Genomic DNA, 8,314 nt, shown 5'->3' with positions numbered 1-8,314 from the left:
TCTGAGATTGCCTATAATTACTGTCAGTCTGACAGAGATCCTTGAGGACATCCACCAAGAACCATGGAAAACTATGAGACTGGGAGACTTGTGACTAAGGGAGAGTAAGACCAGAGTCAAGGATCTTGGTGTCCAAGGGCAAAACACCTGAGGTTGGGGGTTTTGAGATGTCAGAAAGCCTGACAATACCCTACAGCCTCCCACAAGGTGGTCATCAAGACTTTTAAGCCAAAATTTGACTACATCAAAGTTTTACATGTGGAAAAAGAGCAGAACTGGGATTATCCCTCCCAGCTTCTCATCAATGAGAAAACTAAACAAAGTAAAATAAATCTCAGATCCATGATAGAATTGAAGTCACAGAGCAAAGTGCTGTCCTGAAAAGTGGAGGGACAGGCAGTTAAAGACAGACAGTCACAATTTATTCCCAATTCTAGAAACTAAAGCCCAGGTTTAGAAGACCAGGTTTAAAAGACCACAGATGAAGCCAGTGTTTTTAGGAACATACAAACATGTAATAATTCATTAATTGTTGACACCCTGCATGGACAAGCTTGAGAGTTTCAAACTCTTGGGTACTCAGTCTCAGGTGGTCTTCACACTTACGTGTTTTACCTCCAAGATACCCACCAAGTTCTCACTGTGAACACTGGAGAATAGTCTCTTCATGCTCCTAGCAGAAGGCAGAGAAAAATGACCATTGTGATGCAAGCCCAGAGCATTCTAGGCCCCCTTCCCTCAGGGGAAATTATGAGAGCCTAACTGAAGTGAGGTAAGTGAAACGTTCAACGCCAACCCCCTCTAGCATTCCTGTCTCGCCTAAGTGGAGGGGATAGGGCATGGATGCTGAGAAGCACTTTCGAAGGTCACATCCCAGGGCATATGCTCACTAGAAGATAGCGACGTAATCAAAGGACTATAGAATGGTTCTCTTTCCCCCGTACATTAAAACCACTGAGACTGCAGGAGAAAATACCGGGGCCAGGACAATGCCAAGAAGCTGAGGCCAACTGCTTCGGAAAAAAAAAAAAAAAGGAGACAGGAAGCGAAAGTGCTGCGGCAAAAGGGAAGGCAGCAAAGGCCAAGGCCAACCCCGAGGTGGCCAACGAGCCACAGAAGCTGCCGGGCCTGGTCGTCCACGAGATGGAGGTAAGTGAGCGCGAGTGGGCCAGCAAGGCGCAAAGAGGAGGAAGAAGCAGGAGGTGAAGGGGAGTCTCGTGCAGAAAAAAGGGAGGAAGTCTGCGCGCTGTTGAACTCCTGCAGGCGGCAGAGCCGGCGACGCGCTGCGAGGCCTGGACGACCGGAAGGTGCGGGAGCTGGAGGCGACGTGAAGCGGAAGTGGACAGACCTGCCGAACCAGGTGGAGGGTGCGACAATCCAGACACGCAGCTCCAGCTGCGGTGGGAGGCCTGAGGCGCCAGCAGGAGGAGCGCGGGGCGGACGAGGTGGAGAAGAAGCTGCGGCGCCAGAACTTGCGCAGGAAGAAGGCGGTCAGCGACCCCGCGCTCCCTGCACTGGGCTTGCCAGAAGCGTCGTATCACGTCCAGGACCTGGATCGCGCTGGCCTCGTGGGGGCGCCCGAGGGCTGCCCTCCCGCGCCCAGCGTGTCCCTGGCCTGGGCCTTTCCCACCTCGGGCTGCTGTCTCTGTCCCTCTGAGTCTTTGTGTGATGCCGGCTCCTCCCAGACCTCCGTAGAACTCGGCTTTTCCATGTGAAAGGGACACAGTCTTGCTCACCTGAGTTGTGATGCTCAGATCAGGCACACGGCAAAGAATGTTTCAGCGTCGTCCTTGAACACAGGGCGCGCAGGTCCTTCAGACCCCAGGGAGAGAGTGAACCAGATCCGGCCCTCCAGTCTTCTCTGTGAAGCCCGAGAGCTTCCCAGAGGGTTTGCAGAGTCAGGGAAGAGGAACGTTGGTAGGGGTGGGTCAAAGGAGTTTGGGGTGAGACAGTCACTGCCTCTTCTTCTCCTGCCTGTGTTCACAGGGGCCACAGGACAGGAAGAGAATGTCCTTTGCTGATTGTCCGCGTTAGTTCAAAACTCACTGAAAGGGAGGACAAACCTGGGGTGGAGTGCATGGGCACCTGGCATTTGGGAGAAGCTGGAGCCTATCCAGGCACCTTGTGTCCAAGATAGAACACTATGACCTTTTCCACTCTCTTGGCCTCTGCCTGTTTGGGTCTCATTCTTTTCTCTTTCTTAGTAGCCCCAGGTAGCATTTCACAGCTCAAAATTCAAAGGTTGGAAGGGACCTGTACCTTTCCAGAGGTCCATGGATTTGAGTTGGGCCACATGGCCTCCTCTGAGCCAGTTGCTGGCTCCAGTTGTGGGCAGTAACTGATATGCCTCACTAACCTCCTGGAGTCAGGGAGAAGTTTCCTGGCAGAGGGTGGAGTGGGGTGGGGGTAGAGGGAGGTTTGCTGTTACCTAATGAGAGGGGTAGGGGTGAGGACAGATAGCAGATGTCAGATGGCTTCTGTCCCAGGTGAGGGCTTGGTTGCAGAAATGATCCAATGTGGCTGGTGTTGTCTAAGGGTCTTGGAGTGAGGAAATCACACTTACTGAGCAGCTGTTCAGACATGAGACTGCTCACTCCTTAAATATTTAATAAAATGGGTATTTTCCCATGGTACACAATTTAAAAAGTACAAGAGTAAACAGACTTCTAATTGGCAATATAGCATGCTGGATGTTCTCCAAAGCCTCGCTGGTATGGCTGATCTGAACATGATATATAGAATTTTTTTTTTAAAACGAATGACTGGGTTGGTGGGAAATGAAGAGATGACTGGGCTGAGATTTTCCCGACTTGGTGAAAGAGAACAATTTTGAGATTTGGGAAACCTGTGGCAGCCATGGATGTGCATGTCTTGATCTTTTTTGAGAAATAACCGGCCGTTCAGCTGTAAGGAGTGTAGACTGTTGACATTCCAGACCATTGCTTTCTGCATCTGCCTCAGCCGTTGAGCTAAGGCCATGCACTGCTTGGGTGGCCTCTACCCAGTGACTTAGCAATTCTTTAATAGGCAGACTGCTCCAGGGTTCCCCAGTGAGTTATTTGAGACTGTCCACTCTGCATCATGGTCTGAGTCTCTCCTGGTACCTACCATTCTGCTTCCTGCCCTTGTCTTTCACAGGTGTTAACTTTGATAGACCTCTTACACTCCTCACTTTGTCTCCAAATCTGTTTGCTGGAGGAATGAAAGTGACACAGAGCTCCCAACAACTTCCAAGTAAGTTTTAAACATGCACCCTGGGGTATATTCACATCACTGTAGAAAATAAAGACAGAATCCAACAATCTTACAATCTTTAGCCAGAGAAGAAAAACAGGTGCTCTGAGAAGGAAGACAGATTGACAACTGATATCTCAACAGCAACAATGAATGCTGGAAAAATGAAAATTGATAAGAAAAGAAGTCCAGAATTCAATACCCCTGTAAATATTTTTCACTTTGAGTGTCAGTTGTTAGTCAATTATTTTTCCTTTAAGAAAAAACCCTTCATGTCACCCTAGCTCTTAAGAAAATGAAACTTAAGAAGAAGGAAAATGATTTCACAAAGAAATGCTGAGCACAGACAAGGGGGATGTTTTGAATCTAAACATGCCCATTTCATGAAACTGCTCTTCATCATCATTGATGATGGTAGCCAGCAGCCATCAGTGGCTATTTAAAGTAAATTAAATTGGCCGGGCACAGTGGTTCACACCTGTAATCCCAATACTTTGGGAGGTCAAGGGAGGCAGATCAACTTGAAACCAGGAGTTTGAGACCAGCCTGGCCAACATAGTGAAACCTATCTCCACTAAAAATACAAAAATCAGTTGGGTATGGGGTGGCTGCCTGTAATCACAGCTACTTGGGAGACTGAGGCAGGAGAATCACGAACCTGGGAGGCAGAGGTTGCAGTGAGCCAAGATCGCACCACTGCATTCCAGGCGGGGCAAGAAAGCAAAGCTCCATCTCAAAATAAATAAAAATCAATTTATTTATCAATTAATAAATTTATTTAATAAGTATTCTCTTCCTGGGTTGTATAAGCCACATTTCAGGTGCTCAGTAGCCCTAGTGACTAACATATTGGATAGCACAGATATAGACAATTTGTATATTGAAGAAAGTTATTGGTCAGTGCTAGTATAAAACAATGTTTTGTAATTTGCATGCTTAAAAATCAAACTATATCCAGAATATTGGACAATATGGTATGTAAGTTATAGAAGTGGCTGGAATTGAATTATTCTCAGGTTTTTTATTTGTAAGGAGTAAAAAATAGAATTTAAATATGCATATTCTAAGATAACCACCAAAAGATAGAAACAGTAAAAACTAAAAGGGAAAAACATGGAATGAAGTAGAAAGATCTCAATCCAGCAGGAGGACAGAGAGAAAGAAAGAATAACCTAGGAACTAAGTGAGGTGAATGGAAGATTCAAACTATGATGGAAGAATTAAATCCAAATCTATGGGCAAGCAACATGAATGCAAATTGATTAAACTCAGATGAATTTTGGTGGTATATGAATAATAAAGCTGTAAATAAAAGTGTTTTGACTCTCCAAAGAGACAAAGATTGTAATGCACCCAAAAAACTATAAAAATGAAACACCTTGAGATAATAAAATCTTTCTGCACCTTCCAAATAAGTTATAAACTCCAGTATCATCTGTAGCAGTAGCAGTGGGGAACAAACCTCTTGAACACTGAACTGAGGAAGGAAGTGGCTTTTTTATTTGCCTGGGAGCTGCAGGGGACTTCAGCCTCATTCACCGAGCTCGCCGAGCTGCAGCTTCTCTCCCCTGTTAAAAGCTTACAGTGCTAAAAGGGAAACTGTGGCAGAACTATGTCAGTGTCCATTTGCTGGATATCCAACCTTACAATCTTTTGGCCTCATTGATTTGCTAATTCATATGCAATGCAAGCAGGGACCAGCAAGGGAGGGAACGTACACAGACAAGACAAAAGCAACAAGCTGTTGGTTGGCAGAGGTGCTTCCAAGAGGGAGCCTGGTCTGTAGAGATGTGGAGTCATGAACCAGTGCCAGCCTCCAGCCGGCAGGGATAGCATTCATTCGCAGCTCTTTCAAGGTTAACAGATAGCAGAGACACTGGGAACTGAAGAGGGAGTCATTTTCCCAGCTCTTTGGTATTTTATTTTATTTTATTTTCCTTCTTCACTCTCCTTCCCATGTGGAAGTGTGGGGAAGAGGTGAAATTGAAGGAAGTGAGGGAGTCTCCCCTCTCACATCCACCTTCAGCTGGATGATTAGATATCAATTGAGAGATTCTCTCCATACAAAAAGGTGTTGCTCTTTTCTGGTTACTGCTGTGCTAGAAGCCACAGGCAGCAGAGTCTCTGGTGGCACCCTGTACCAGGCAGTGCAGGAAGTCTTGCACGAGAACCAGCGTAAGTGCCGCAAGTTTTTGAAGATGGTGGAGTTGCAGATCTGTTTGAAGAACTATGACCCCCCAGAAGGACAAATGGTTCTCAGGCTTAAGTCCACTCCCTACCCCAAGTTCCTCCTGTGTGCCCTGGGAGACCAGCAGCACTGTGACGAGGCCAAGGCCATGAATATCCCCAACATGGACATGGAGACAATGAAAAAAACTCAACAAGAATAAGAAACTGGTCAAGAAGCTGGCCAAGAAGTATGATGCATTTTTGGCGTCAGAGTCTCTGATCAAGCAGATTCCATGAATCCTCGGCCCAGGCCTACATAAGGCAGGAAAATGCCTTTCACTGCTTACACACAATGAAAACATGGTGGCCAAAGGGGGTCAGGCGAAGTCTGCAATCAAGTTCCAAATGAAAAAGGTTCGTCTGGTGGTGGCTGTTGGGCATGTGAAGATGACAGATAACAAGCTTGTGTAACATATTCACCTGGTTGTCAACTTCCTGGTGTCATTGCTCAAGAAAATCTGGCAGAATGTCTGGGACTTATATGTCAGAAGCACCATGGGCAAGCCCTAGTGCCAATATTAAAGCACCTTCAAATAAACTCTACTGCTACCAGAAAAAAAAAGTCTTTATCAAATCTGTTAATCTTTATACTGTTACATTATGAGGTTTTGACCCCTAGGCACACCTATCTTATCTAAAAGGGGGCACTTGACTTTTATTGAATCTTAAATGTCAACCCTGGTATCTGGCACTAAATTCAAGTTAACTAAAGCCTCATCTTCAAACCTGGGTGAAGATGACAGTCAAAATAAACTTCTTTCATACAACGCTGGGCCAGTTAAATCATAACTACTGATTTAATCATTTTTCCTTCATTTAAATTAATATACTTTGTTCTGTGCCTTAATGCTAGGTAATTTAAATTGTCCAGATACCTATGAGTTTCCTTTTCCTGTTACTGTCAGAGCTAGGCAACGCTTAGGTCCTTTTTGTTTAAAACATTGCTAATTTTATACATTGCTTACAAAATTGGGTAGAACAATAGAGATTACCCTTCTCCTCTCTACCTGATGTCTGTGAAATTTAAAAACCATTTAGAATCTGCTGGGTCTGTCCCACAGACCCTGGCTGACCGACAGATGAAATTAGTACTCAGACATAGGTATGCAGTGTAGCAGCAGCTAGGGAATGACCTGGCTCTAGTGGCCCAAGTGCAGTCCTGAGAAGCTGAAAAACTGCTTGCTTTTATTCAGTGCAGGCACAATGCCAGAAACCTGGAGCCAACACAACCTGTAGGTAATTAACATTTATTGTTCCCCTTTCAGGAAACATCATGCAGGAACGTCCAGATGATCAAAGGTCAGCTACTGGTCAACATAAGTAAACAAGCCTGTTTAAAATAAATTCCCCCACCCTCCCTTGTACCTACTCCTTGCCCTCTGTCTCAGGGTTATAGAAGAGCTGCCTTCAGCTATTCTACCCCGGGACTCTGCAGAACCTTCCGACTTTTCAGAAGGTTTGCGTCCTTTCCCTGTAGTTTTTCCCATCTCTCTGACCTATCCCTCAAAAGAATCCACTGAGCCTGATCTATTTTCATTGCTAATGCTCCACTGCTAAAACTGTGTAAGCACCTTCCCTCTAGGCCCAGGCACTATCACAGAAGAGGTGGGCATGTGAGAACGTAAGGGCCGAGTTTGAGGGGTAAAAGTTAACTTATTGATGCTGTTTCTTGGAGAAAGAAAAATAAATTAGATCCTTCAAATGAAAGACAGGCACACAGATGCCTCAACAGCTGGCAAAATAAGGGACTTTGCTTTCTGGGTCATTACATGTCCCCTTTCTAGCAATCCCAACCAAAGGAATTTCCTACTTCTTACAAAATTAAAAGAAAATTACTAAGAGAATATCAAGATACCTGGTTACAAAACCTCCTGGGTATAATGCCCCCAGGTACGAGATTTATGCAGATATATACAATTTTTAAAATCAGCCACCTTAGAACAAATTACTAAAAAGGCTGCAAAAAACATTGTGGCACAACAGAAATCTTAAAACTTAGCTTAAATGGTTTTAACAGAATCCTTATGTTTTGTATAGCTAGTTGCTAGAAGTATGTAACAAAACCATGACAGTAGCTGAATGCATAGAGTTGATAGATAAGTCAACTTTGTTACCTTGTCTTTTGACTTTTGGTTCTTTACTGTTATGTTACAACTCAGCATAATTCTGTAATTTTTTCCATTAGCTACACCAAAGTAGCCATTTCCTGAACCCCATTTTTTCTTGTCTGTGTATCTGAGTGCAGTGAATTATATAACCTCAACACATTGTATTGCATGTTCATTTAACAAAAATGTATTATCTCTATATACCTTTATCAAGCAGATGCTAGATATATGGTTAGCATCCTGTAAGTGCTGACTGACTGAATGCATTCACAACCTAAACAGAGGTTAAGTGAGGCAAACAAATAAATAACATACCATGACAGACTCTGAAATGGCCGTGCATACTGGGTATAATTGGAACACAAATGAAGAAACCATTATTTGTGTCTGGGTGACCTGAAGAATGTTTCACAGAAAAGGAGCATTTTAACAGAGATATAAAAATGAATTCAAATTTGTTCATGCTTCTTTATGCCTATGCTGCCTTTCTTGGGGCATGAAAAGCACAAATTAGGATCAGGAATGAGCCTGAGCTGGGGTGACCACAGAGCGAGATGGAAGAGTTTCAGGCCAGGGGTGACCTCCAGGGCGGTGACAGGAATAAAAATGTAAAAGTAGGTTAGGACCAGAATTGATTACCCTTTTCAGACATCTTAGCCTGTAGAAATCCTAAGAGCTCAAATGTCACCCCTTATGATGCATTCTCAGAAGTGTCAGTCAGAATTAATCTGGTTTTCTCTTTG

General features: G+C 44.4%; 1 pseudogene; it reads left to right on the top strand.

The window, feature by feature from the left end:
• Window positions 1–5,264: 5,264 nt before the first annotated feature.
• Window positions 5,265–5,973, top strand: LOC105705314 (large ribosomal subunit protein uL1-like; annotated as a pseudogene).
• Window positions 5,974–8,314: the final 2,341 nt, after the last annotated feature.

Source organism: Aotus nancymaae, unplaced genomic scaffold (genome assembly GCF_030222135.1).
Source record: "Aotus nancymaae isolate 86718 unplaced genomic scaffold, 86718_ANA_hifiasm-v0.15.2.pri h1tg000079l, whole genome shotgun sequence".
Taxonomy (NCBI): domain Eukaryota; kingdom Metazoa; phylum Chordata; class Mammalia; order Primates; family Aotidae; genus Aotus; species Aotus nancymaae.
Note: the sequence above shows the minus strand (reverse complement) of the source record. Positions and strands in the feature narration are given on the sequence as shown.